Raw genomic sequence first — 26,910 nt, 5'->3', positions numbered from 1 at the left:
ACATTTCCATCTGTTTTGGTCTCATCTGATGGACATGGCGTGCACATATGGTAAGAGTGGGTACTGGAGTGCATGTAGTGTTTCTTCATAAAACTATCTTTGTGGAATGTTTCAGACAGGACTTTGAAAATTTTGGGCTGTATTCATAATAATTTCAATGTAAATGAGTTTTAAAGATATTTGGCGTATGTAATAGCTGCTGAGTGCCACAGGGTGGTAGGAGATGTGCATTTTCCTAAATGTGTTTCTGGTCACACTCTGTACCATTCACTTGTGTTGGAGCTGGGTTATAAATAAGATGGCACGTTACGATAAACACTCTAGTGAACTCACAGATGTTTTAAAATGAACATTGATGCCTGGAAGTTATACATTTAATTCTGACCAACCAACCTTGCATCTAGAAACCTATTTTTTTAATTTTGTAGCTTATTGTCTGGCATGTGAATTTGATAACATCTATCTATATTTTATGAAGTCATAATTCTGCACGTAAACCTTACAGTTAATGTGTTAATATTTTGTCCACTTTGCTGCCATTTTAGGTACTGGGCTGACTTGGACAAGGTCAGTATTCACTTGCAGGACCAATGCTGTCCCCAGCATCCTCAAACAGTCTCTAAACAGGTCAGAAGCAAAATTATAAATCTAAGTAATCATGGTGAATGTTTGCTTTTCTGAAATTACTCTTTAATATTGCTGCGTGCATAATATAAAGGTATGATCTGAACACGAATATGGTTAATATGCACATCATTTTAAGCATTAAAATAATCTATATTACATTTAAGAAATGCTTTTAGAAAATATGTTTTTAAATTATTTTAATAAAATTTCTCACATTTACATTTTCAAAGCACAAACAGCCATCAAGTTAAAAAAAACAGTAGTGTGCATACAAGAAATTAAAACCCAATGTAAGATTCCTATAAATTATCAACCAATTTATATCTGCATTGAATGCTGAATCAAAATTGAAGTTTTTGTGGTGCATAGTAGAGTTCTGAAAATATGCTACAAACAAATTTTCTGAAATTTAGTGTGATGTGCAAATTCTTTCTTTTCAAAACTTCTTATTTGCACAAATCCTTAATAAAAAGAACAAAAGGCACAGTTGCTGTTCAGCATATATGGACAAATTCAGAGACCACAGCAGTTGTTAATGTCAGAGAAACCTACCTTATCATTAGTCATGTAACATTCATTAGGCATGTAACATTTTCTCACCTTAAACATCCTAGTGTCAGAGGTATACAGTGATGGAGCAAAATAACAAGTCTTTGTTGCTTTTATCCATTCGTGGGTTTTTTTTGTGAAATGCATCTGATCTGATATCAGTATTGAATCAAGTGAAATGCTGAGTAAAGGCAATGCTTGGTGTATCCAACAGTGTTCAGGCGATACTGTTTCAATAGGGCAGCCTATTGTCTGAAACAAACAGATGTTTTCCATATTGATTGTACAGCCCAGTTTTGCAAAATCCCTTCTTAAAAAATTACAGGCTCTCCAAAGTAGAGTAGTTAAAAAGATAACTACACCTTTGTAAAGCAGTTAAAATAATTATTTGAATAAAGCTCGTTGTGTTTGCAATCCAGTTCTGTGCTCAGCAGTTCATCAGCACTTAAATTGCAATAAAGTTAAAAAAGAACCAACTGAATTGCTGTCCTACTCAAACAATAAAATCTTAAAACGGTTGTTCACTGACAAGCTACAATCTTTTAAGCTTTAAATCCTGTTCATCCATAATTATATTCCCAATTCCTTCATTACTATTAAACAGAAATCATTTCACATGAATGCTATTTATATAGCAGATCCACACTATCGGAAGATTAAATTGAATATCCATCGGAGGCAGAAACAAAATTTGCTTAGAATGACCTGTTCTCAAGCTTATTGCAAAATATTGCCAAATTATATAGCATTCACACCTATTCAGGAATGTTGCCATCAATATAAATCTCTGCTGGATTACTTTACAAGTGCAAATCATATATTACTATAGGCTAGAATTTCATTAGCTGCACCATTTTTTTTTATAAATTGGAAGTATGTCCACACAGTCAGCGAACATCTTGAATAGTATGGCACACGTGCAGAGGTGTAAAGATTATTGCAGCGTGTTTCAAAGCCAAATGGTGAACGTCGACAGGTGACAGCAGCTCTCAGCAGTGACTGGTTTTCAAAACTGGATTGCTGTGAAGTTACAAGACTTATTAATTTTAATGTTGCATAATCACAGCTTGTCAGTGCATGAGTGAGAAAAAGGAAAGGGGTGAGGTAAATCAGCAATCAAAAAATGCAGGGAGGTGCAAGAGAGAAAAACAGAGGGAGACCAGACAAGGGAGTAAATAATCTGGACTGAGAAGACAGAGAGAGGCAACAAAGGGTAAATAGAAATGGAGAAAATGGTACCTAGGCAGAAAACAAAGGGAAGTTACAAATGGAAACAAAAGCAATTAAAAGGATACCAGAAAATATGTAATTGGTTATAATGTCAATTTCAGACAGAATTTTGAATTCAAATGGCAATATTTCGAATACCTATATAAAATGTTAGTTTTAACCCCACTACTGTGTTGAATTCTGAAGGTTTTAGTCATTGTGCAGAAGTACTAGAATGGTTCCAGGATTATAGTTAATGTGGATAATCTGACGAGATCAAGGATGTTCATTTGGAAGCAGAGAGGTTTGGGTAGGAGAAGATTTGATGGAGGTGTTTAAAACCATGATGGGTTTAAATGGAGTAATTAAGGACAAACAGTTCCCAATGGTTGAGGGGTTAATAACCAGAGTGTATAGATTTTAGGTGATTGCCAAAGAAACCAGTGGCAGAATAAGGAAAACCTTAAAGCAAATGAATGTTAAGAGTTGTAATTCATTGACTAATAGGTGTTGGAAAGAGAATTAATACATTTCAAAGGTAATTGGATAAATATTTGCAGAACAAATAATTGCAGACATATGGAGAAAGATCATGGAAGTGGTACTACTTGCACTTTGATATACCTGGTGCAGACCCGATGGGTCTGTGTTGTCCTGTTCCAAGATTTTATTTCTGACAGTTCAGTTGTTGTCCTTTTCCTTCCAGTCTCCTCTGATGCAACAACATCATATTTGCTCCAGCACTAATTTTACTACATCCCATTGGAAATCTGAATTTTGCATTCCTATATTAATAATAATTTCAGTACTTCCTTATTTCAAAAATTAAACTATTTCCTCTACCCATACATTTGTAACAAAAATAAATATTACTGTAGTGTTGCTCATAGATAATTACCTTTGAAGCCAATGATTAAAGAAGGTTTTGGACTAAGAATTGTAAAACACGGAACAAGATTGAGAATAGCAAGTACATATTAAGGCTGAGTTTAGGATTTGACTTGTTTGTGCCAATTTAACAGTGAGCAAGCTATAAGGAGGGTGAATGCAGAATTGTGCTATGAAACTGGAAACGATTGCCCTAAAACAATTCTTGTTAAAATATGAAGGTAATATAGTTATATGCCATGCACAGTGAGAATGATAACCTCTTTGATGACCAGTTTAATTAGTATGTCGTAATCAATGCTAATATTATTAATTATTTCTTGCAACTCTGGATATGTCAATGCTATGGGATGTCTTTAAAATAAATATTTGATTAAATACAATAGGACTTATTACGTTTACGTTCTATTTTTAAATTGTTCTACTTTAAATAGTAAATATTGGTACATCAAGATTTAAAGTAACCGAATCAACGTCCATTGGGAGTACTCACATGTACTGATGAGATGAAAATTACCATTCAAACTTTATTTCTTTTATCTTTACTTCTCCAAACTCTATCCCGAGGAAGTCAAATCTATTAATCATATATTCCTTGAGTTTGGCTTGTGACTGGGTGGTCTGAAAAAAGGAACATTGTTAAAGACAAATGAATCATCTTAATGTAGAACGTAGCATGTTATGAATCATTACAAAGGAAATAAGATTAAATCATAGAATTCCTACAGTGCAGAAGGAGGCCATTCAGTCCATTGAGTCTGCACCGACTCTCCAATAAAGCATCCCATCCAAGCTCTATCCCTGCAATCCCATGTGTTTACCCCACTAATCCCCTAATCTACACATCTTTTGGACACTAAGGGGCAATTTAGTATGGCCAATCCACCTAACCTGCACACCTTTGGACTGTGGGAAGATACCAGAGTCCCCGGAGGAATGGTGCACATAAAGATAAAAAAAGATACTCAGGATCAGGCAAGATCTGTGGAGAGAAGCAGAGTTGATGGGTGGAATTTTTCATTCCAAGACGAAGAGTGGGATTTTCTGACCTCCAACCATAGACCCTACCGGTGACCCCCCACCCCCCAACCCACACCCCCACCCTCCCACATGGTGGCTTCCTAGCAGTAGGATGGGCAAGCTGTGCAAAATATCATAGACATTAGCAGGACCAGTGGATACCACCAGCAACCGATGGTGAACTGCCTCCACTGTCGGGAAACTTGCAATTGAGGGGCGTGACCATAAATCTCATGGCGGGGATGACAAGCGGCAGTGTCACCCGCCATGGAGGCCATTGGGAACACACGCTGTATAATGTGTATCCGGTCTCATTAATTATGCAGTTGGGGATTTCCTGGCATATTACATGGTGGAATAAAACTGGAATGTTTTACGTTCTTTTGTTGACTTTCATTGAAAGGAATGCCAGGAGGGAGTATAACAACAGTCGATCTATATGGCATCTGTTTTACTCCCTTGCTGAAGTTGATGGTTTCAGCTTATTCTTATCAAACACTTTGCAGCTTTTAATGATTTGAAGAGCAAACATTATACCAGAGGAAACTCACAATAAACTACTTACATCTGCACGAAATAATAACTATGCATCAACTCCTGATAAAATAGCAATATAGAACTATGTATGATAATGTTTTGAGCTGCCTTTGGTTCATCCAAGTTGTATTCCTCTAACGCTATTGTTCAATAGCAATATCTAAAAATAGCAAAGTATTTTTATCCCATGATTAGTGCCATCAGAAAGTTTCCAAGCTACACAGTTCACATGAAAATCTTCAGTCACAGATTGGTGAAGTGTAGCTGAGGTAGTTTTCCCTTGCCTCATGTTTTTTCTGTTTGAAGTAGCTGTAAAAGTACTGGGTTGCAATAGTTGGCAACCAGGAACTAACAACAATGAAGGTTTATTGATAATATTGAGCAGCTCTTGCATGCTGTGTGTCTGCCTGCACCCAGGGGAGAACACCCACATTCCTGATATATAGCACCTTTTGTACCCACATCATCCCAGTGCCCACCTGACCACCCAGCCTACTGTGCCTTCTCCTAGGCTGCCACTTAAAGGGAGTAAGAAAGGAAGTGAGGCAGAGATTTCAAATAGAATATTAGGAAAGTTTTAAATCCATTGATTTTGAAGGTAAGTGCTGGTGCTAGTTGCCACCAACAGAGTTGCTGCTGTTTAATATTTCCACATAATTTTACTATTGTGATTAATTAGCATCACGCGGATAGTTATATCTGAGTTATCAAAACTGTCGACCTCTTTACTGACTCGAATCTGCAATTTTCAATCGCAGATAAAAGTGCATTTTTTGTGGCAACGTGTTCCAGTCAAAACCATGCTTTAATCTTTTTTTAATGTTATACAATATGAATATATTCTTGCAACTACATGCTGGCTCAGTTGGCAATATACCGACCTGCAAGTCAAGTGTTCAATCCCCACTAAAGGACTTGATCTTCATTGGCAATAAAAAAGGTTTGCCTCACAATAGAGACTATTAGGCTGTGGTGGCAATAGACGGGATCATCAGTGGATTACTGGAAAAGGTGAATTTTGAGTTGATTTTTAAAATTGTGAGAGAAAATAGATGTTTGATACAGTTGCAGATAAGAGATAGTTGGCTGAAATTAAAGCCAATGGAATTACAGGTAAATTAGGAGGAACAGGAGATTGGTTAAGCAGTAGAAGATAGAGAGCAGGGATAATATTATGTGCTCAAATTCAAAGGATATGACTGGTGCTCCCTCACGAGAATCTGTGCTGGGGCTATATTTATTGATGACTTAGATAACACAGTGGAGAGCCATATATCAAAGTTTGCTGATCACACAAGTATGTGGCAGAGTAAGTAAGGCAGATGGGGGCATACAACTACAAAGAGACATTGATAGATTAAGTGAGTGGACAAAAATGTGATAGATGAATTTCAACTCTGATAAGTGTGAGGTTATACATTTTGGACCAAAAATGGATGGGTCTGAGTATTTAATTAAATCCTGAAAAGTTAGGAACAATGTAGGTCTGAAGAGATTTAGCAGTCTATGTACACAGATTGTTAAACTGTAGTGGCCAAGTACAAAAATAATCAAAATGATGAATTATATATTATCCTTTATATCTAAAAGGTTAGAATATAAAGAGGAGGGCAATTTGCTACAGCTATACAAAGCAATAATAACACTCCATAAGGGGTACTGTGTGCAGTTCTTGGCACTGCACTTTAGACAGGATATATTGGCTTTAGCAAGGAATGAAGCATAGATTCAGCAAAACATTACAACGGCATGAAGGGTTAAAATAATGAAGCAATTATGTAATCTAAGCTTGTATTTCCTGGAAAGTAAAAGGTTAAGTGGTGAGTTGATTGATATTTTTAAGATCTTGAAAGAAGTAATAGAAATAAACTTTCTCTGTTGATAAGGAAGATGAGATAAGAGGACATAATATTAAGATGAGATCCAGAATATTCAGGAGAGAAAAAGGAAATATACCTTCATAATAGAAGTGTGGAACTGTTTAGCACCAACAGCAATAGATACAAGCTCAATTAGTAATTCTGATTCTAAGAGCAGTCGGTTTTTGCTCTCCAAGGGAACAAATGGAATTGGAGCCAAGGTATGTGGATAAAATTAAGAATAAGATTGAATGACAGAATAGGCACAAAGGCTGAATAGCCTTTGTGATTTTATTGTTTTCAGGGTAGAATTTTTAAGAATTAAGACTGAGGTAAAAAAAAAGTTTTGACATCAGTAGTGGAGTAAAGAGAGAAGGGAGTGCACAGGCAGCATGGTAGTCCTGTGGTTAGCACAGTTGCATCACAGCACTAGGGACCTGAGTGTGATTCCCAGCTTGGATTACTGTCTATACAGAATCTGCACATCCTTGCTGTGCCTGTATGTCCTTCGGTTGCTGTGGTTTCCTCCCACAGTCTGAAAGACATGCTGATCAGGTGAGGTGGCCATGCTAACTTCTCTCTCAGTGTACCTGAACAGCCAAAGTATGGCAAATAGGCGATTTTCACAGTAACTTCATTGCAGTGTTAACGTAAGCCTACTTGTGACACTAATAAATAAACGTTAAAAACGGTGACCCACAGGTATGGGAAGTAATATAAAGCTGAAGTAGCATAAAGTAAATGCAAGTTGTGGAGGAATTAAAGAATAAGGATAGCAATTTTGGATATAATTGTTTGGACAGCAGGAAGTAGCTCAGCAAGAATGGAATAATAGCATATAAAGTTGAGCATGGGATAGAATATGGCAATTGGATTTGGAGTTCATGGTGCATGGTGGTTGACAGAGCACATTGGAATAATGTAGTCTAATGGTTACAAAAGTGCAGACAAATATTTCAAAAGATGGCACAACTGATAACTGATCTACCAAGAAGACAATGCAAAAGCGAAATAGGCAGTCAGGGTGATGAACAGGTTGTGGGATTTGAAGCTTAGCTCCAGATGAACATGACAGCCAGGATTCACACAGCTTGACTCAACCTGATCAGATGGCCAGAATGGAAGATGCTAAGTGCTGAGGGAGAACAGTTTGTGGCAGGAGTTGATACTAATGATACTAACTTTTTCCAAATATTTGTCCAGAGAAAGTTGTGACTCATCCATACTTAAGTATTGTGTGGCTTCCTTGCTTCCATGTGTACATATTTATCTATTTATGCATCTGGTATTTATTAATTACATTTATGAAATTCGTCTGACTTCAAAAGAATTGAGTGGTTAAATAGAACTCTGTGCATTATTGGAGACAGCACTGGAGTTTTGCCAAGATTCAGGCATGCCCTCAAAAGTATTGCAATCCATTTTCTATGTATAAGTTACTCTTTACTGAAAGGTATAGATCAACCCAGCTTAGAAGACAACTCTAAACAATTCTTGTTTAGGCACATACTTAGTGTATAAGACTGGTGTGACGATGGAGGAAGAAGATATTCATTCTAGATTCCCAAAACAAAATGAGCCATGAGAAGAGGTACCAGCTATTACCTGATCTTGAGAGGAATGGGGTCCTCGAAAACTGTTGGAATGGTTACATTGTCACCAGAAATACAATGCCTTCATGCTCACTTAAATGGGCCAAATCAAACTCTGAGACTAGCAAAGATTTCAGAGTGACAACTATTTGATGTAACCATTTCATGGAAAAAAATGGTCTGGTGTTATGGGAGGAGACCAAGATCACTCAGAGACCATTAAAAGACCTCCTTGCAAAAATTATCAGTTCTCAGCAATCCATCATCAGATAGTGGCAAAAACATGATTACCTGTTAAGTCACATCGCCATCATAGTTGAAAGGCCCATGAATTTTGATATGCCTAGAAACTGAAAGGTTTGAAAACAGTTCCAATGAAAACCACAGAACATGAGAAGACAAGATTCACAGTGGCATTAGCCTTAATGGCCAATGGAACAAAACTAAAGCCTATGGTAATTTTAAAGTGGAAAATCACATTTTCTGCTGGAATTTTTGCTTATATCCATGATAACATTTGGATGAATGAGAATGACATGAAGCTGTGGATCGATGAAGTGTGAAATGGGTGTCCTGGCAGCCTACCTGAAGAATGCAGTTTATTGGTGTGGGACATGTTCCCATATAGCCAATGAGATCAAGTGATGCCTGCAAAGGAATAACAGCAGATTGCAGTTATACCAAGGGATCTAATGTCCAAGTTCAATGTTTGGACGTATTCCTCAACAAGCCATGCAAAGATTATGTTCTTGCTGAATGGTTGACAGAGGAAAACCACCACAAAGTGTGAAAATGTGTGTGCTGCCAGCTTGATTTATTGTGAGGTTTCATCATCAAATTGTGGGGTAATATTAGTGGACAAACTGTCATCAGATTATTCAAAAAATGCAGAACAACCAATTCAGTGGATGGGAAGGAAAATGATTTGTCATGCAGGAAAGGTTCTGAACCAGAAGTGCCAGTCTTGATCCAGAGTAGATCTTTACAATGATGTCACAGCTGAAATAACTCATGGTGAATTTGATAAACTCTGCATTGGATGCCGAAGACAATGAATTTGATGGTTTTTAAATCATTTGATTGTAATTAAAGATATTCTTGTAGAATTAATTAATTCATTGATACATGTCACATTGATTTAATTTGAAATACTGGTGTTGCTTTTTTCATATTTCAAAGTAGTGACCACCTACAATGACACCAGTTCCCATTTTATTCACAGCAATCATGTTGACTCCTGTTTTTGCAGCGGTTTTTCAAGGTCTCAAAGGCCGACTTATATAGTATGTTACATATACCACATTGCAAATCAAACTGTTATGTCAATACCAAAACTAATATCAAATGCAAACAGTTGGAAATCTACATTGAACTGAAACTTCCTCCTGCATTTATTAGAAACATAGTTTAAATCTTCAAAGGATATCTGATCCATTACGGAGTTTCACATCGTATTTCTGTTTAATATTACTCTAAGCTTGTTACAGTTTCCAAATCTTATGAGTCTCATCTTTCTATTTACTTGTAAGTAGCTAATTACTCAGCACACTAATCTGTGTTTGATATCTATTGCAGAAAACCATATGTGATGTAACATTAAACTATGTCAAATCCAATGAGCGGGTTATTATAAGTAGAGTAATTATTAATCATTGTTATTTGTAGCTCAGCAAGAGCATGCAACAAAAAAATTGTTTCTGCCTCATAACAAGTACTGTGATCTGGAAATTCAATGATGTTGTACCCATGTTAAAGATGCCAAATTGGAACAACTGCATTAACTGCGTGCACATTCTGAGCTGAAAGCGCAATGCCTGCCATATCGACATAAACATCAAAAGAGGCATCATTAACCTTGCCAAAGGAGGGATTCATGCCCCCAAATTAGTTTGCACTGAATTTGATTGGCCCAGGCTAGGAACACTCAGAGAATTGAGGTAGCCTAACCATTAGTCCTTAAAGAGACTGTTGCTGGAACCACAATAAAGATAGGCTTTATAAACCTGAATACGAAATTGGGATGAGCACAACTTCCAACTACATCGTACACTGATGGTAATTACCAGTTCCTGTATGGCCTCCTCCCAATCGTGCCTTCACTTATTTTGATGCAAGAATCTTTCCATTTATCCAGTTTATGCTGGCTTTTTCTGATGACAGAAACTATCAAGAAACCAATCATTGAGAGAAAAAAAAACTTGTTAAACATCTCAAAACATTAAGATTATGGGCAAGATATTGCCTCACATACTACAGAGCTTTACACCACTCTAAGTAGTGGTGCCCCTGTGGTTTCCGCATGGCCTGTGCATTTATCTGCAGAAGTGACTCCTCTGTGCTCTGTATCAGTGACAGGAGGCTGTCTGGCAGGCCAGTTAAATGTACATAGTATTCAGTATGCCCATCCCTTCAGCGCTCTTTAGTATGCCACCCATCAAGGTTCTCCGTTGAGTCCTCTGCAGCCCTGGCAAACAAACCATACTTTGCCACTGGCCTGACTACAGTCTTGTCCAAATGGCTCACAATAGCAACTCTATACCCACCTCTAAGGCACGTGCAGAGCTGGCAACAATGGGTGTCAGATGAAGTGACAGAATCTCTTCATTAATGCTGAGCTGCTGCTTTCTTTCCTTCTTGTGGGCCTGGCTGGACAGGTGACAGTCCTTGGGTGTCTGAAAGCAAAAGCTGAAAAGGAGAAGGTTGGTGTAAAGAAAAATGGGCAGGAAGCAAAAAGTCCACGATCACACCATCAGCAGCTTGCTTGTCATACCAGATAGCAGGTGAAGCTGAACATATGAACAAGGAGCAGGAGGAGGCCATTCAGCCCTTCGAGCCTGTTCCACTATTTAATAAGATCATGGCGTTAAGCTGATGTTGGCATCCTGCCGATAACCTTTCACCTCCTGGCTTACCAAGAATCTATCAATCAGCAGGGATTTGAGAGAGGGGATGAGGCAAGGACATACTGTCATCCTCAATGTTCTCAGTGATTCTGGATATCACATTCTAGCTTGCTCTATTATGCGGACAAGCATGTCCTCAGCAGGGCTCAGGAGCCGTAGATGCACTCCAGCAGATCTTTTCTGCTCCCTTTTATTGTGTGCAACCTTGTCCTATAAGAGAGACGGAAGAATGTCAACAATTGCACTGTGTTTGGTTGAGGTGCCTTCCATTACTGAAGGTATATGGAGCAAGTGAGAGGTAGATGTGGGACTGGCACCATTGTGTGAGACTGAAGTGGAGTCCTGAGTGTCAAGGGGAGTGCAGTGCACTGGAAAGAGTAGAAAACTTATGTTGTGAGTGGTAGGGAATATCATATGAAGATGCATTGATCAAAGTTGACTGTCCACATTAGGTCATTAGACTTCTTGTAGCACTGCTTCTGGGTTCTTGAGCCCTCTGGAGTCGTACAAAAGCAAAATTCTTCAGATGCTGGAAATCTGAAATCAGAAGAAAAAGTGCTGGGAAAACTCAGCAGGTCTGGCAGCATTTGCGGAAAGAGAAACAGAGTTAATTTTTCAGACCAATGAACTTTCATTAGAGCTGAAGAAAGATAGAAATGTTAACCAGTGGAAGGGGGATGGAGCAAGAAGAACAAAGGAAATAAAAACAGAAAATGCAAGAAAACTCAGCAAGCCTGGCAACACCTGCAGAGAGAAACAGAGTTAACATTTTGAGTCCACATGACTCTCCTTCAGATTAAGCTCTTCACATAAGATTTTCACATATGTAGCAATGGAGCAGTAGTTGTCTATTTGCAGTCCACCATTCAGCATATTGCAACATTTGCTGCAAACACATATGTTATGGGGGATACTTACTTCCACAACAAATTTTGGGACACAAGATTAATTTGTGGTTCGCCTCAACCGACTGAAAGAAAGGTTACATGCCATAAGGACGGCATTCCAAGATTTATAGATGCCTACTGTTCTGTGTTCACAAATCAATAGGAATTCTGGAGAAATGCCTGCCAGAAGGGCTGGCGTCCAGGATTACAGGAGCAGCCAGTTGGTCTGTAAAAACATTGGAACAAGAGTAGGCCGCGCAACCCCTTAAGCCGGTCCTTCCATTCAATTGGATGATGTAGCACTACACCATTTAAAATAAATTTGCAGGATTTTATCTCCAATTGTATATCATCAAGCTACTGATTTAGAAAGTAAATATTCTGAATTAAGTTTCTCTTTCTTCAGTAAAGCACTTCATTTATTGTCAAGTTGCTTTACATCATTTTGAGCTCAATTACATTTTCAGCAGCCAAGCAACAAATAATTTCATGCACTGTGTTAAATTCTTCCATTCTGAAGTCTCTTATGTGACACGTATTTCAAATATGTTTAACACATGCATACTTGATCCAAATTAGTCAGCAGATATAAGCAATGAAATACCTGATGTGCGCATTTATATAGAGATAATCTTTTCATATAATGCTGGTTAATATAAATATGTAAGATAACATTTGATGGTTTCACTCTATAACAAGTCTGAACAAAATGCTTCATCTTAATCCTTGTCTTTTAAAATGATCTTACAAAATATGATAGGGTGTTTAAAATCTTGTTCTTCCAGTTTCAGCTTGTCTTACAACTGAAAACTAAATCTGAGTAGTCTAACATTAATAATCCCCCCATGCTTCTGTGAAAATCAATATTTATTTCATACATTTTAGGCTAGGCTTAACTAGAATTTCCTGAAAATTGAATTATTATCATTAGAAGTAGTCCTCTGCTTTTCTAGTGTCTAATACTTTTAGTATTAACCGCATTATCGTTTAATTGAGTTCATGTAAAAACTGTATTAATGAATCAAGCAAGCCCTGGCTATTAACCTTTTGATTATAATTTGCGTGAAATTATTTAATTGATAAATATTTAAACTAATTAAAATGCCGTTTCATATCTTTACAATCTTGAAAGTTTACATTGATTTAATAAAAGGTACCTGACTAATTATTTCGCCCCAACCTGTTGTGGTTCAGGTTTAATTGATTGCCGCCTGCATTGTCCCAGCGAGATTCGCTAAGGTTGCAGTAAACAAAATGAGGTGTGGGACTAATACTCAAATATTGACTGTAAATGAAGGCTATTGTCAGCCACACAACCAATTATAGCTAAAACTGCATCCAATATTTGTTTTATTATAATATTAAAATGATTTTTTAAGCATTTCACCAGTTTTAGATCTGTGATTTATGACATGAGAAGTAATCTATTATCTGGAGGTACATGATCTTTTTAGGATTGGTGACTGAGTACAATGTAATTTTACTTTAGCCAAGCCCACCATTTTCAAATCAACTTAAACTCAATAAAAATTTTTACAGTGCTCATTAAATTGGGATCTGTAGCACCACTGGTGCCAATGTGATGGATGCCCCAAGTTCACAAAATGGTGCAGCACTCCCACCCACTTTTGGTGTAGCCCGTGCAGTGTCCCATGCTTGGAGGGGCATTAGTGCAGGTGTGCCTTGCATGCACCTGATGTCTCAGGAGTGCTCAAATTGTAAAAATTAGCTGTGTTCTGTACTGATTGGACACACAGTTGATTGGACTGAGCAGGTAAAATGAACACCTGGACTGATCATTCTCAGCTGGACATGGGTTCAGCTGCACTAGGGACACTCTCCCAATAGAGTCAGCCTTCCAACAAGTAGGTGAAGTGCTTTTCATTCCTCTTTTTCAAAAGTTTGTGCAAGTACTGCGAAGTGTTGATTGCTCTGGTGAGTTGGTGCATCCATGCAGAAAGGGCAGAAGATGTAGTCATTTGCTCATAGTCTGTAATTGGTATGGGAGCTATAGTTGCAGTTGTTCTGGGGCTGCAACATCACAGGCTACTGGAGTGAAAGCTCTGGAGAGAGCAAATTCTGTTCAGAGGGAGGAGAAGGAGGAAGAAAGCAGTACCAACCAAGGAGCTGAAGAAGCACTTCTACCTCAGTCTCACCTAGGAACCTTCTCAGGCACGTCAGGTTCAACAAAGAGGTTGTTACAGGAGCATAGAATCATAATATCTCTCCAGTACAGAAGGAGGCCATTCAACCCATCAAGTCTGCACAGACTCGGACAGACTGTCCTACCTAGTCCCTATTCTGTAACATTACATATTTACCCCACTAATCCTCCTGCACAAATTGGGACACTGAGCTGCAATTTAGCACAGCCAATCCACCTAACCTGCACATCTTTGAACTGATGGAAGAAAGCAGATCACCCAGGGGAAGCCCACGCAGACACGGAGAAAACATGCAAATTCCACACAGGCAATCACCCAAGGCTGGAATTGAATCTGACTCCTCAACGCTGTGAAGCAGCAATGCTAACCACTGTGCCACCACCCTGGCCAGCAGCGTCACACCAAGGTTTGGTGTGTAACCATGCACAAACCATTACGTCAGTGAATGCCAGCTTTCCTAACAGCAGTCACAATGCACTCATCCTGAATCAACCTGCCATTCCCATCATCCACAGGCTAAGAAAAACCAGAGGAAAGGGATCTACTCCTCTGTCAGCCGACTACTGAAGGACAATGGGAATATGATAAAAAGCAATGCTCGTATGTATGGAGAAGAGGCAGGAATGGTAGGGTAACCATCTTCAGACATATATAAAAGTTCATGTTGGTCTGTTGCAGCTTCCATAACGTCCCCATCGTGAGGCACAGCCATTGCCACCAGGCAGTCTGGGACCACATAGAAGGGAGGAAGCATCTGGGATTTTGTTTTCTTTAGATCGGTATTCATGATAATTGACAATGGTTTCATGGTAATAATTAAACTTTTAATTCCAGACTTTCTTTTATTGAACTCAAATTTCATCAACTGCCAGCACATGATTTGAACCAGGGCCCCAGAGCTTCACCTAGATCTCTGGATTACTAGTTCAGCAACAATACCACTATGCCACTGCCTCCCTACAGTATTGCATCTCATTGCATTTCAGAAGTGACTGCTCAGACTCCGCTCTCTTTCAGAGATCATCCCTTCAACATCATGGCTGCATTAGTCCCTATCTCCCGGGCCATCTGGGACACACTGTCACATCATCTTTTTGGCCAAGTTCCCGCAATAAAAGACAACACCCAAAACCTTTCCATAACATCTTTAAACAAAAACACATCCAATTGAACAAACAGAAATGAACTATACATCTCTGTATATCTCAGTGCCAGTTGTGGGTGCTTTTGCCTAACCTTGTATTCCTAAGTAATGCTACCCTAGTGGCTACAGCATGGCTGGCAGAAAGCCATTGACTTTCACTGGGGCCAGACAGCCTTTCATGCAGCTCTGTGCCTTGAGGATCTGGCCTCAGACTGCATCACCTTGGCATGGATTGCAACTGTCTGGTTGAGAGGCAACAGCAAGAGGTTCTGGCAGTGTAGGAAACACAAATGCTGTCATCTTGATAGAGGATAGCAGGCTCATGCTGCACACTTCAATGCCACTCCCCTTGGCAGCACCAGTGTGAATCTCCTTTTCTCTTGGAGGGAAAATTTTGAACTGTATGCCTTTTTGAGCACTGAGAGGTATTGCCGTCATAGCAGCAATCTGAACCTGTTTGGAATCAACCATGAATCCCATGTCTTCCATCTGAACTTCCACTGCACTTCACAAGTGTTGCATGGATTCCACCTGAGCTGTATTGAAAGCTGAAATAGTGACCACCAGATGCTGTATCACTGCTGAAATTGAAATTGTTGTCATGGAGTTGGCAATGTCTTCCACTGTGGAAAGGATAATCTGCAAGTTCTGGGTGATTCCCTGCATCACACTCGAGCTGAAGTCCTCCATACTCTGACAGCAATAGAACGGTTCCGGGCATGCCTAACAATGCACCAAGCATCACAGAGTGAACATTCATCAGTTTTCACCTGAATGCCACTCCATTGAGGTCCTCATCTGAGTCCCCTGTAATAGAACTATACGCTACCCCACTCTGCTCTACCCTACTAGGGATGGCTTAGTGTCAGTATCTGAACTGGTGGTTGTGAGTTTTGATTGAGTAAAGATGCTTCATTGTGGTGTTCCTCTTGCCCTGAGGCTACTATGAATGGGCAAATGGCTATTCTTTGGTACATTAAAGCAGAAAATCAGAAGGGTAAAGCAGAAAATCAGAAACAACTATTTTCCCGAGGAAAGGGGTTGCTGAAAAGCAAGGGGCCCAAGGTCACACCATAAGTAGATGGCATTTTGTTACAGATAATAGAATGAAATAGGGGTCGGAATTGATAAGAGACATTAGGCAGGAGCATATCATCATCCTCAATATTCTCAGCAATGCTAGGTGCAATAGGCTCTGTTGCTGTCAGTCCCATGACACAGAGCACAATTTCCGTCCTAGTACTTAGGTGATACAGACGTGGCTGTCTGCACTGGTTCTGCTCTGCTCCCTTTAATTGTGTGCGTCTTTGTCCTGCAGGAGAGTGAGTGGAACATCAGGAATGCTATTATTGTGTTTGATTGATATGTCTGCCATAGTTGAATAGTTGGAGGCCTGGGGAGGCTATGAGGGGTGAGTATGTGGCTGATATCATTAGGAGGCATGTGTGAGTAAGGTGGGACATTTGAATATTGAGCCTGTTTCCTGATGCCTAGGAACTGCTGATGGGTGAATGGTACATTGAACAACATGGAAAGTTGATGGTGTAGTGAGTATTTTATGAATGAATTCCCTGACTTTTGCCATCCATGTGAGTTCATTAAACTTCTTATGTCACTAGCTCTATATGCTCCAGACCCAATTCCCGAATGACCTCTTTGGCCATCTACGTCTGTTCCATTTGAAGGTTTTTTCTTGAGTGCCTCCTCTGCCAACCTCTACCATCACCCCCTCCCCACTCACTGTGGAAATCTCTTAAAGTGCTCAGCCAATGCCCGCATTCATTAACCTGCATGTCTTCTCTCTTTCCTGGTGCTTCATTTTTCTGGCTTCCACTTGAAGACAATTTCATAGCAGATAATGGTAACTATCTTAGTAATGGGTGCAGCTCCCCATTAAGAGGGACAGGTTGGCTTTACGAGGCTAGTTACAACACATGCTGGGCTTGCATGCCACTTGGCCCCATGTTGATCAGCCAGTATTGGCCATGCTCAAGTGTACACTGTAATCATGCAAATAAGAACACAGCACAAAGTTGGCAGGCTGTTTGCTTCAAAGGAACTAGACTTGGGCAGATGACCCAAAAACAGGAACAGGCAAATTTTTAGCCCTAGATTCTAGGAGTCAGAAATAGGCAATTTGGCCTAACTCCTCTATGCTGGTGTGTGTGTTCCACATATACCTTGTCATCTGACCGCATCAATCTATCTTTCTATTTTTTGCACCTTAATGTGCTGATCTAACTTCCTCTTAAGTACACTTATGAATCCTTTGTAACTTAGCTGCTCATGCAGATTGGTTCACCATACTATTGACTCTAATGAAAAGGTTATGGATTCAAGTCCCATTCTATAGATTTAAGTACAAAAATTTTGGTTGGCAATCCAATGCAGTACAGAGGAAATCCTGTACTATTAGATGTGTTCATCTTTCATTGAGGTGCTAAACTGAAGCCCCGACTACTTTCTCAGGCAAATACAAAAGAATGATGTGGAGATGCCAGCGTTGGACTGGGATAAACACAGTAAAAAGTCTCACAACCTTACACACACCTGATCAGTACCTTCCACACACCTGATGAAGGAACAGTGTTTCCGAAAGCTTGTGGGATTACAATCAAATAAACTGGTTGGACTTTAACCTGGTGTTCTGAGATGTTTTACTGTGAGATACAAAAGAACCCATGGCACTGATCTGAAGAAAAGGCAGTTGAATTAACCTCAATGAAAAATCGCCAATGTGCATCCCTCAATCGATATCACAGAAACAGATTATCTGGTCACTATCACATTCCTATTCTGGGGACTTTGTTTTTTCCAAATTTGCAATTTTTGCAAACTACTTCTTGTGGTACAGTATTACAGAACTTTACTGTTCTTTGGATAAAGAACTTTCTCCTGAAGTCTCTCTTGGATTTATTAGTAACTATCTCATATTGATTACCTTTAGTTTTGAACTCTCCCACGAGCGGAAATATTTTCTCTTGAACTGCCCTATCAAATTCTTTCATAGTCTTAAAAACCTCTCTTGGGTTATGCTTCAACTTCTTTTTTCTAGAGAAATGTCCCCCAGTCTATCCAACTTTTATTGATCAAGTATTCCTTTAGCAGTCCTGTGCTCTTGCCATTTCCCCTTTTGCTCTCATTTTTACCAATGTGTAACTCTAATCAATTCAAAGTTTCCATGCCATTAATAAAAAAAATTCTGAAGTCTTCTACTCTACACTAAAGAAATAATATGGCCTGAGCACTAGACAATAAAACCAATCAGGCTCTGAGTGGAAGAACAGTACTAATATCCATTTAACCCCACAATCAGTAAATGGTTATTACCATTTAAACCTTGAAATGAATGGGTGTCACATGTTAATGTGGTGTCTTTGTGAATTTCTTGTTTTGAAATAAATGAATAAAATAACAAAGACAGTTTGCAGTTATTAATATATATTAAATTTTTGATCTGTAATTCAGAAATTATTATTATGCAATTAATTTCAATGGTTTATCACAATATATTCAGCCACTATATTCTAAAATATATTCGTATAAAATATATTTGTTTACTTCTGAGATCCTTGAGGCCTTTAATATCAATAAACTAACCAATCATCCATAAAGGTACTACTACGGAAATAGAAAACAGGAAGCATATTTATAAAATCACTGTTCAACTATGTCCACATTACTCCTACTGTAGATAAAAACAAATCACTGTAATTTGATCTGATTTATTATTGTCACATATTTTGGAATACAGTGAGAAGTATTGTTTCTTGCATGCTATACAGAACAATGTACCATTCACAGAGTACATAGGGGAGAAGAGAAGGAGAGGATGAAGAGTATGGTGTTGCAGCTATAGATAAGGTGTAGAGAAAGATCAGCTTAATATGAGGCAGGTCCATTCAAAAGCAAGGAACAACTGCAACATCTGATCTAGGATAATGATATTTTGTTCCACTTTACGAGTGTGTGTCTTTTGTGGAATTTGGGCAGCATCACGTGCCTTGGGAGTTACTCCATATTAGTATTTCCTAATTACACACCCTATACTTGCTGCTTCCTGAAATGCCATTGGCTAAATTATAAAACCGCATCTGTGTGCCGAAAGATTATAGGATCTTTGTATGTTGCGTATCACCTATCAACTTTTCGATAAATCCGACAGATTCCATTTATCAGTTTCCAGGTCTCTGTCAAGGATTTCCCTTCATTAACTGTAAAAAAAAAGTGCCATCTTAAAGCATTATTTCATTAAACATAGAATTGCTCAGCAATTGGTACCGACAGGCAGTAAAACCTTAAACTTCTGAAGCTCTTGAAGTGGATTGAAAAGGGCAGTGTGTGGGGTACATTGTGTTAACATGCTGACCTTTTACATCCGGGACCTCGATTCTAATCCAGCAGACAGATGGGGTGAAAATTCTCTTTCCTTACTAGCAGTATGGGTTCTACATGAAATGCATTTGGGCATTCTCAATCCAGCTTCTTGTGAGCGAAGACATAAATTGGCATTAAATGGCACTCACATTAGGAAACATTAAAATGGTTAATGTGGGAAATGGGAAAATTCACACTGGTACAGCAGGGGTACATTTCTGAAATTGGTGCTAAGTCTCATTAGTGAGATGAAATATTGAAAATAATTCATTTTATGAACTGCTTTGCGGTGTTTCAGTATGATCAGACATGATATGAGTCAATTTATTTATTATTTTTAGAATTGAGAGTCTTGTATTTTGATTACCCCTGTAATATATATATATAATTTAATATTGCTTGATGTCAGTTGTAGATACTAAAACAGAAATATCAAAAACAAGACACATTGATAAACACCAAAAGAAGGAAAAATAAATCTGAACAGCTGTAAGAAGCAGGTTGAATATATTGGTGTCTGAAAAGAACAGTTCAGTTTTCCACTTATTATTTTGCTCATCAATTAAAACAATGCTATGTTTCACAACGTGAATGATTATTTGAATATGAAACACAGGCTAAAACCTCATAGTGTATGGAATGAACAAGCAATGGCACTGTTTTGTCCCCTTCTTCTCACTTCTCACTACACAATATCATATGGCTGAGGAAGTGTGCTTTAAGGTCTAACATACTAATGCATTTCAGTCATAGAACATGACCCACAATCTCAAGAATAGTTTCCAAGTTAACAAGTTATACATTATGTGCATACTTAATAAATAACAGCTAGGCAACTGAGAGTCAAAAGCTGGAATACAATGTTAGAACTTGTGACATGATCAGGACACAACATACTCCAACCCATCTGTTTTTCTGTATAAAGCTAAGCTATTATCCATGAAGTTAGATTGTTTTAATTTAAATGAGAATATACATTGCATTATGCTATATATTCAACTTGTAACTTCGTAACTAAGACTGTCGATTTGAAGTATGTAAGTATTGCAAACAATAAGTCCTTAAATGGTATTCCAACCATATTCTTATACACTTTTTATACTGAAGTCAAAAATAGTATTCATCAAAAATTAATATATCTTTGCTTAATACAATTTAATCAAGATTGAAAATGAAAATTTAAATGTTTATTTCAGTAATTTATAATAGGATTTATCTACAGAATCTCTACAGTACAGAAGGAGGCCATCAGCCCATCGAGCTTACACTGGCAGAAATCCCGCCCAACCCTATCCCTGTAACCCCACATATAATCCTCCTGATGTTAAGGACCAATTTAGCATGGCCAATCAACCTAACCCTTTGGGCTATGGGAGGAAATCGGAACACCCAAAGGAAACACACACAGACACAATGAGAATGTACAAACTCTACACAGTCACCCAAGGCCAGAATTGAACCTGGGTCCCTGGTGCTATGAGGCAGCACTGCTAACCACTGTGCCACCCTGACACCCCTACCAAGGTGCATCTGATAGTGTTGATTAAGGGTAATATTGCAGTGCTGGAGAAATGAAATGTTTTATTGGAGTTAAGGACAGAATCTATTTAGTTGGAGCTAATAAGCAATAAAAATACCATTGCACTGCTGGCTGTATTCTATTGTCTGCCAATGAGTGGGAAGAATATTGAACACATTTTCAAAGGAATTGCAAAGGCTTGCAAAATTACTATCCTAGTTTAAATTAGGATAATGAATGTAAAGGGAATAGAAATTTTTCTGAAGTGTGTTAGGGAGAATTTTATTGATTAAGAAGTTTCCAGTCTACTGAGAACGGAGACATTGCTGGATCCGGTTCTGGAAAAGGAGGTGGGACAACTTAACTAAGCATCAGCAGGGGAACATTTAGGGACAGTGATCATAGTGTCATAAGGTTTAGCTATGGAAAAGGACAGGGAACAAATCAGGGAGAAAATAATTAATTGGGAGAGGGACAATTTCAATGGGATGAGAATGGATTTGACCCAAATAAATTAGAATTAAAGATTGGCTGGCAAAACTGTAATTGACCAAAAAAGGAAATAGAGTCAATGTGCATTCCCACCAGGGGGAAGGTAGGACAAACTATGACAGAGTTCCCTGGATGATGAAAGAGATAATAATGAAGATGAAACAGAGAAGGGCATGCATGACAAGTACAGGCGCAGTATAGATGTGAAGGCTGCTGAGTGACAGAAAACAGAGCGTTGTGGTGAACAGTTGTTTTTTTGTACTGGAGAAAGATACATAGTGGAATTCCCCAGGTTTCCATTCCAGGATAACTACTGTTCTTGATCTTTTTTCATGACCTTGAGTACCGTTTACAGGGCACAATTCAAAATTTACCAGTGAAACAAAACTTGGAAGTGCTGTGCACTGTGCAAAGGATAGTGATAGACTTTAAGACAGGCTGGTGGAATGAGCTGGCATGTGGCAGATAAAATTTTATGCAGAAAAGTCAGAAATTGTACAGTTTAGTAGGTAAAATTAGGAAATGCAACTTAAAATAAATGGTGCAATTCTGAATTTTATGCAGGAGGGATCTGACAATATATATGTACAAATCATTGAAGGTAGTAAGGCAGATTGGAAAGGCAGATGATAAGGCAAATGAGGTATTAGACTTTAGAAGTATGGAGTACAAAGGCAAGGTGAATTTTTTAAAACACGGGTTTCGCCTCAACTGGAGGACTGTGACTAATTCTGGGCACCAAACAGTAAAGACTTTGGAGTAAGTGCAAAACAAAATGCCAAGAATGGTTCTGGGGATGAGGGGCTTTATTTATGTCTATAAACTGGAGAAGCTAGGGTTGCTCTCCTTAAAGGAGAAAAGGTTGAGTGAAGAATTGATAAAGGTATTCAAAATCATGAGAGGCTTGAAGAGCTAAAGTGTTCCCATTAGTGGAAGGGTCAAGAACAAAAGAACCCAAAAGCAATGTGAGGACAAATTAGTTTAGCCAACAAGTGGCTAGGACCTAGAATGTATTGTCTGACAGCCTGGTGGTGGCATACTCAAAAGCAAATTTTGTAATTACCTCAAAAGAAACAGAATTGAAGGACTACTGAGCTAAGACAGGGGATTGGGACTAGCTGACTTGCTCTTACAGAGAACTGCCACAGACATGTGCTGAATGACCTCCTTCTGTGTGATAACCATTTTATGATTTTCTGATTAAATCTTGCATTAAAAAAATCACAATAAAAATGATCTGTTAAATTCTGTACAATTTACATTTCAACAGGCTATATGTGAAATGGCAAAGCATAGATCCAATTGCTGCTAATTAAAAGCCTCTTCAAATTGTGATCAATAACATCCACTCTGTATATTTAGTTAAATTGTTGAGCAGAAATAGCACTGAAGAGAGGGTAGAAGGTCATATGGGTCATCAATAAGAAGGTCATCAATAACATAATTGAGGTACAACCAAGTACGTGCAACAGAAAACAGATTCTTCTCCTCATGCTGTTTAAGATGCATAATATCTGAGACAATTTTTCTGTGAAATCATAATTGTACATTCTTCTTTAAATGCAATCTGTACTGTGGAAAATTGGAATGTGAAAATCTTGGTTGAGGTCCGGTCTTGTTGAAACTCAAATGCAGTCAGCAACAGAATGAAATATATTTTGAAAATTTAGAATTTAAGTGTTGGAGGAAGCTGCTGATTATACCAATAATTTAAATATATTTTAATGTTAAGCTCAGTTCATAGTTCAAAATATGACAGACCTCTTTGCTTTTCAAAATTATAACAAAAGATATGTTTTTCTATCAAGCATTTTGTAACATTATTTTTGTTATCTAGGATTAGAATTAGTATTAAAATTTAATATTGCACTCAGTAAAATATTAAATTCTCTCACGTAAAATCACAATTACAGAAGTTTTTGTCAATACGTATAAATAAATTAGTTGCTGGTATGTATAATAGGTTTTGTGGGAAGTATCTTTTTCAAGCAGATTAATATGACTCTAATATTCAACTGTATAATACAATGCACATCAGGTTATAAATGTTAATAAATAAACATAATCAAGGAGAAAACTTAGGAACCTTGTTACATGTGCAAAGTTCTAAAGGGCTCTATGATTTGTAGTTCTATTTATTTTTCAGCATATTTCGAGATACTATGGCATGATCTAATTATTTTCTACAAGGCAATAGCTCATGATAAATGTGTGTTTATGTTGATATCATTATAATAGGTTTGCAAATACAGCGTTCCTTTGTAATTACTATAACTTCTGATTAATTGACATTTTCTAGTTTTGATTTTGAAATCACAATATTTACAAAGATGTGGTGAAATTAAACTTTTCATTTTGTAAGTGGATTGTAATAATAATAATACATTTGAAATTATGCTAAAATATGTGGGTGAGAAATTGGTTGGTGCCCAATTACTGCAAAATACACTCAGAGAAATCAGCCCAAGGATTGACCAAAGTTGGTCCTTGGACTTCATTACCATAAAGCTGATAAGCTGTAAGAAACATTCAGGTTTCCTGATATAGTTCATTGAATAGTCTCAGAACAAAGCCAGCCAGCTCAGGCACCAGCACTGACTATCAGGTTCTGGACAGTGCAAATGTGGGCCAATAGCAGCTTGCAGTTCTGCTGTGGAGCACTCCTGTTACTTCTGACTCTATGGGTAGAATTCTTCCATTTTGAGACTAAGTGCAGTGAAGGGGCAACTCTGGTGGCACATTTCCCACTGGCTAGAACAGATCCCATGCCAGGTTCTGCACTTCGCACCTCATTAATTATGCACATGCACATTCCCTCCAAGTCACCTGGCAGACCAGCAGCCCATGATCAGCTGGCAGGCTCAAAGGTTCTGACGCCATATTTAAATACCATTCCAGCACATTCATATCACACTCTCCAGCCCACATGTCTTCACCAGACCATTTAAAATGTCAGCAACCCAGAGGAAAGCAGATGTCAGCAAACCCAGAGGTTAGCAGCCTCAAAGAAAAGTCTGTTCCTTGATTCAACCACCCTGTCCCCAAATCCATCACTTGCGAGGTGCCCCGTCCCACTTAGACCTCTACTCACTGCCTCTGGAGTCTTTGTACATCCCCTTCCGGTAAATGATATGGCATCCCTTTGACCATCTTTTTGGCAAGCTTTTCATTTAGTCTTGTTGAGATCCACATTGCCTCCCCTCAATCTTCTGCTTGCCTTCCATTGTTTGTCTTCTTCATCCATCTCCTTACACAGACCTTCTTCTGCATTTTCCCCCTTGCCTTCGTCAGGCCACTCTCCTCCTCCCCCACAACCCCCTGTCTCACCTCGCGCTCCACTCCAAACCTTTCAAACTTTTGTTGCATGAGTCCCACAGCACAGTGCTGTCCAGCTAGACACCACTGTGTGGCACCAGGGGCAAGGAGACCCCTTTACTCACCAACCCTGGGTGCAGTACTGACACAGGAGGGCCCATGGGTCCAGCAGCTTGGTCCTGTCCATGAAGAGCAGCTCAGCATGGGCATGGAGGGCAGGGATTGGTCTGCCTTGGCAGAGTCGTGAATAGTGCATCAGGAGCAGCAGTGCAGTGTTGCTCTCACTCAGAAGTTTCTTGCAAACTGAGGACTACCATGCCTCTCATTAGCAATTGGGTTTTAGGTCAACGTATTTTCACACCAAAGTGATGGAAAATTAGAAGGCTTCATGGGATGCCAGCAGGCAGCTGTTTTAATGAGCATTCATGAGAGGAAAATTACTGCAAATGGTGTTCACACAACCAGCCAGTGGGAAGAAGCACCCCTCATTAACTCACCAATGGGAGAATTGCTTTGAGATTTTACACCAGTGAGTTTCTGACTTATTGGCTCCGGCTAGATTCTCCACTCCTGCCCATCACCAAAGCCACCACGGGCGAAATGGAAGAATTCTGCCCTATATTAATGCAAATGAAAAAAGGTTTGCCTTTGGCGGCCACCAGAAGCTCATTTAAGAATCACTGGGTAGGCCAGTCTACATCCTAAAACCCGTTAAAACTTGTACCAAGTTTTTGACCAATTACACAGAAGAGTTTTTTTCATCTGTTTATGGATATGCAGAGGAACAGCAGACTATTGCTCCAATCAATATGGCAATGAATGTATTTCAGGCACTATCGTTAGATCAGACCTCTCCCTCCATTATACAACTGAAAAGGGTTTGTTTATCCTGAAAATATAGTAGATATAATGGATTTGAAATGAAAACTACAAATATAATTCTGCAGGGAAATATTAGAACACTCCTACATTAAACAAAAAAAATGAAAAGGGAACTTACCAGAATTAAATGTAAATGGTTACGTGTATTTCAAAATTCTGGGCAAGTTTTTTTTTCAACCTGGAATCACCCTCCCCCAAAAACAATCAGAATTCAAGCAACAGCTGGAATGCTTAATCTAATGTCCTGTACTTAAATGTGGAAGGTCACAGAGTACTGATCTAAGGAACTGTGAAGTCTTGCTCACCCGACTGTTGACACTTAGTAAACGTAGAAGGAGGGACTTGTGTGTGCATCTGCAAAAGCATAAGCTCAACAGCAGAAAGAATAGGAAGCTGGTTCTATTCATGATTTGCAGGGGTCCTTCTGAATCAGTGGGGTAAGGCAGAAAGCCCCTCCACCACCTCTGCATTAACTTGTATTATAACAGGATTAAAGTAAATTTAGCTCCTGTATTAGCATACTTTAACCCCATTCACTCTTACTTGATGTTTCCGATGGCCTTTGATCAGCCTTGCATGGTGCTGGTCAACTCAGGACGAAGCAGTCAGAAGTGAGACTGTGAAATTATCCTGATGTTGGATCTCACAAGAAATGTTTGTTGGAGCTTTCTTCCACTTCCAGAGGACACCCTTACATTCCACATAACATTCTATGAAAATAGCTACTGATTTCAATAGAAAGTGGCCATTTGCCAGTCAGGCAGCTCTTCTTTTAAGAAAGGGAATTTTGAAGTGTATTACATTTTTTATCATCTTGTCATGCTATTTCCAGAGCTTACTTTCTCATTTATGTTTTAATTTGCATATAAATTAAACTAGCATTGTTGCTTCGAGGCAGTTGTGCACAAAAACATTGACCATACCAGAGTTCTTTGTTTTATTTCA

This window comes from Carcharhinus amblyrhynchos, chromosome 11 (assembly GCF_965287045.1).
Source record: "Carcharhinus amblyrhynchos chromosome 11, sCarAmb.v2.hapA, whole genome shotgun sequence".
Classification (NCBI taxonomy): Eukaryota; Metazoa; Chordata; class Chondrichthyes; order Carcharhiniformes; family Carcharhinidae; genus Carcharhinus; species Carcharhinus amblyrhynchos.
The sequence above is the reverse complement of the archived record's forward strand: the minus strand, read 5'-3'. Positions refer to the sequence as shown.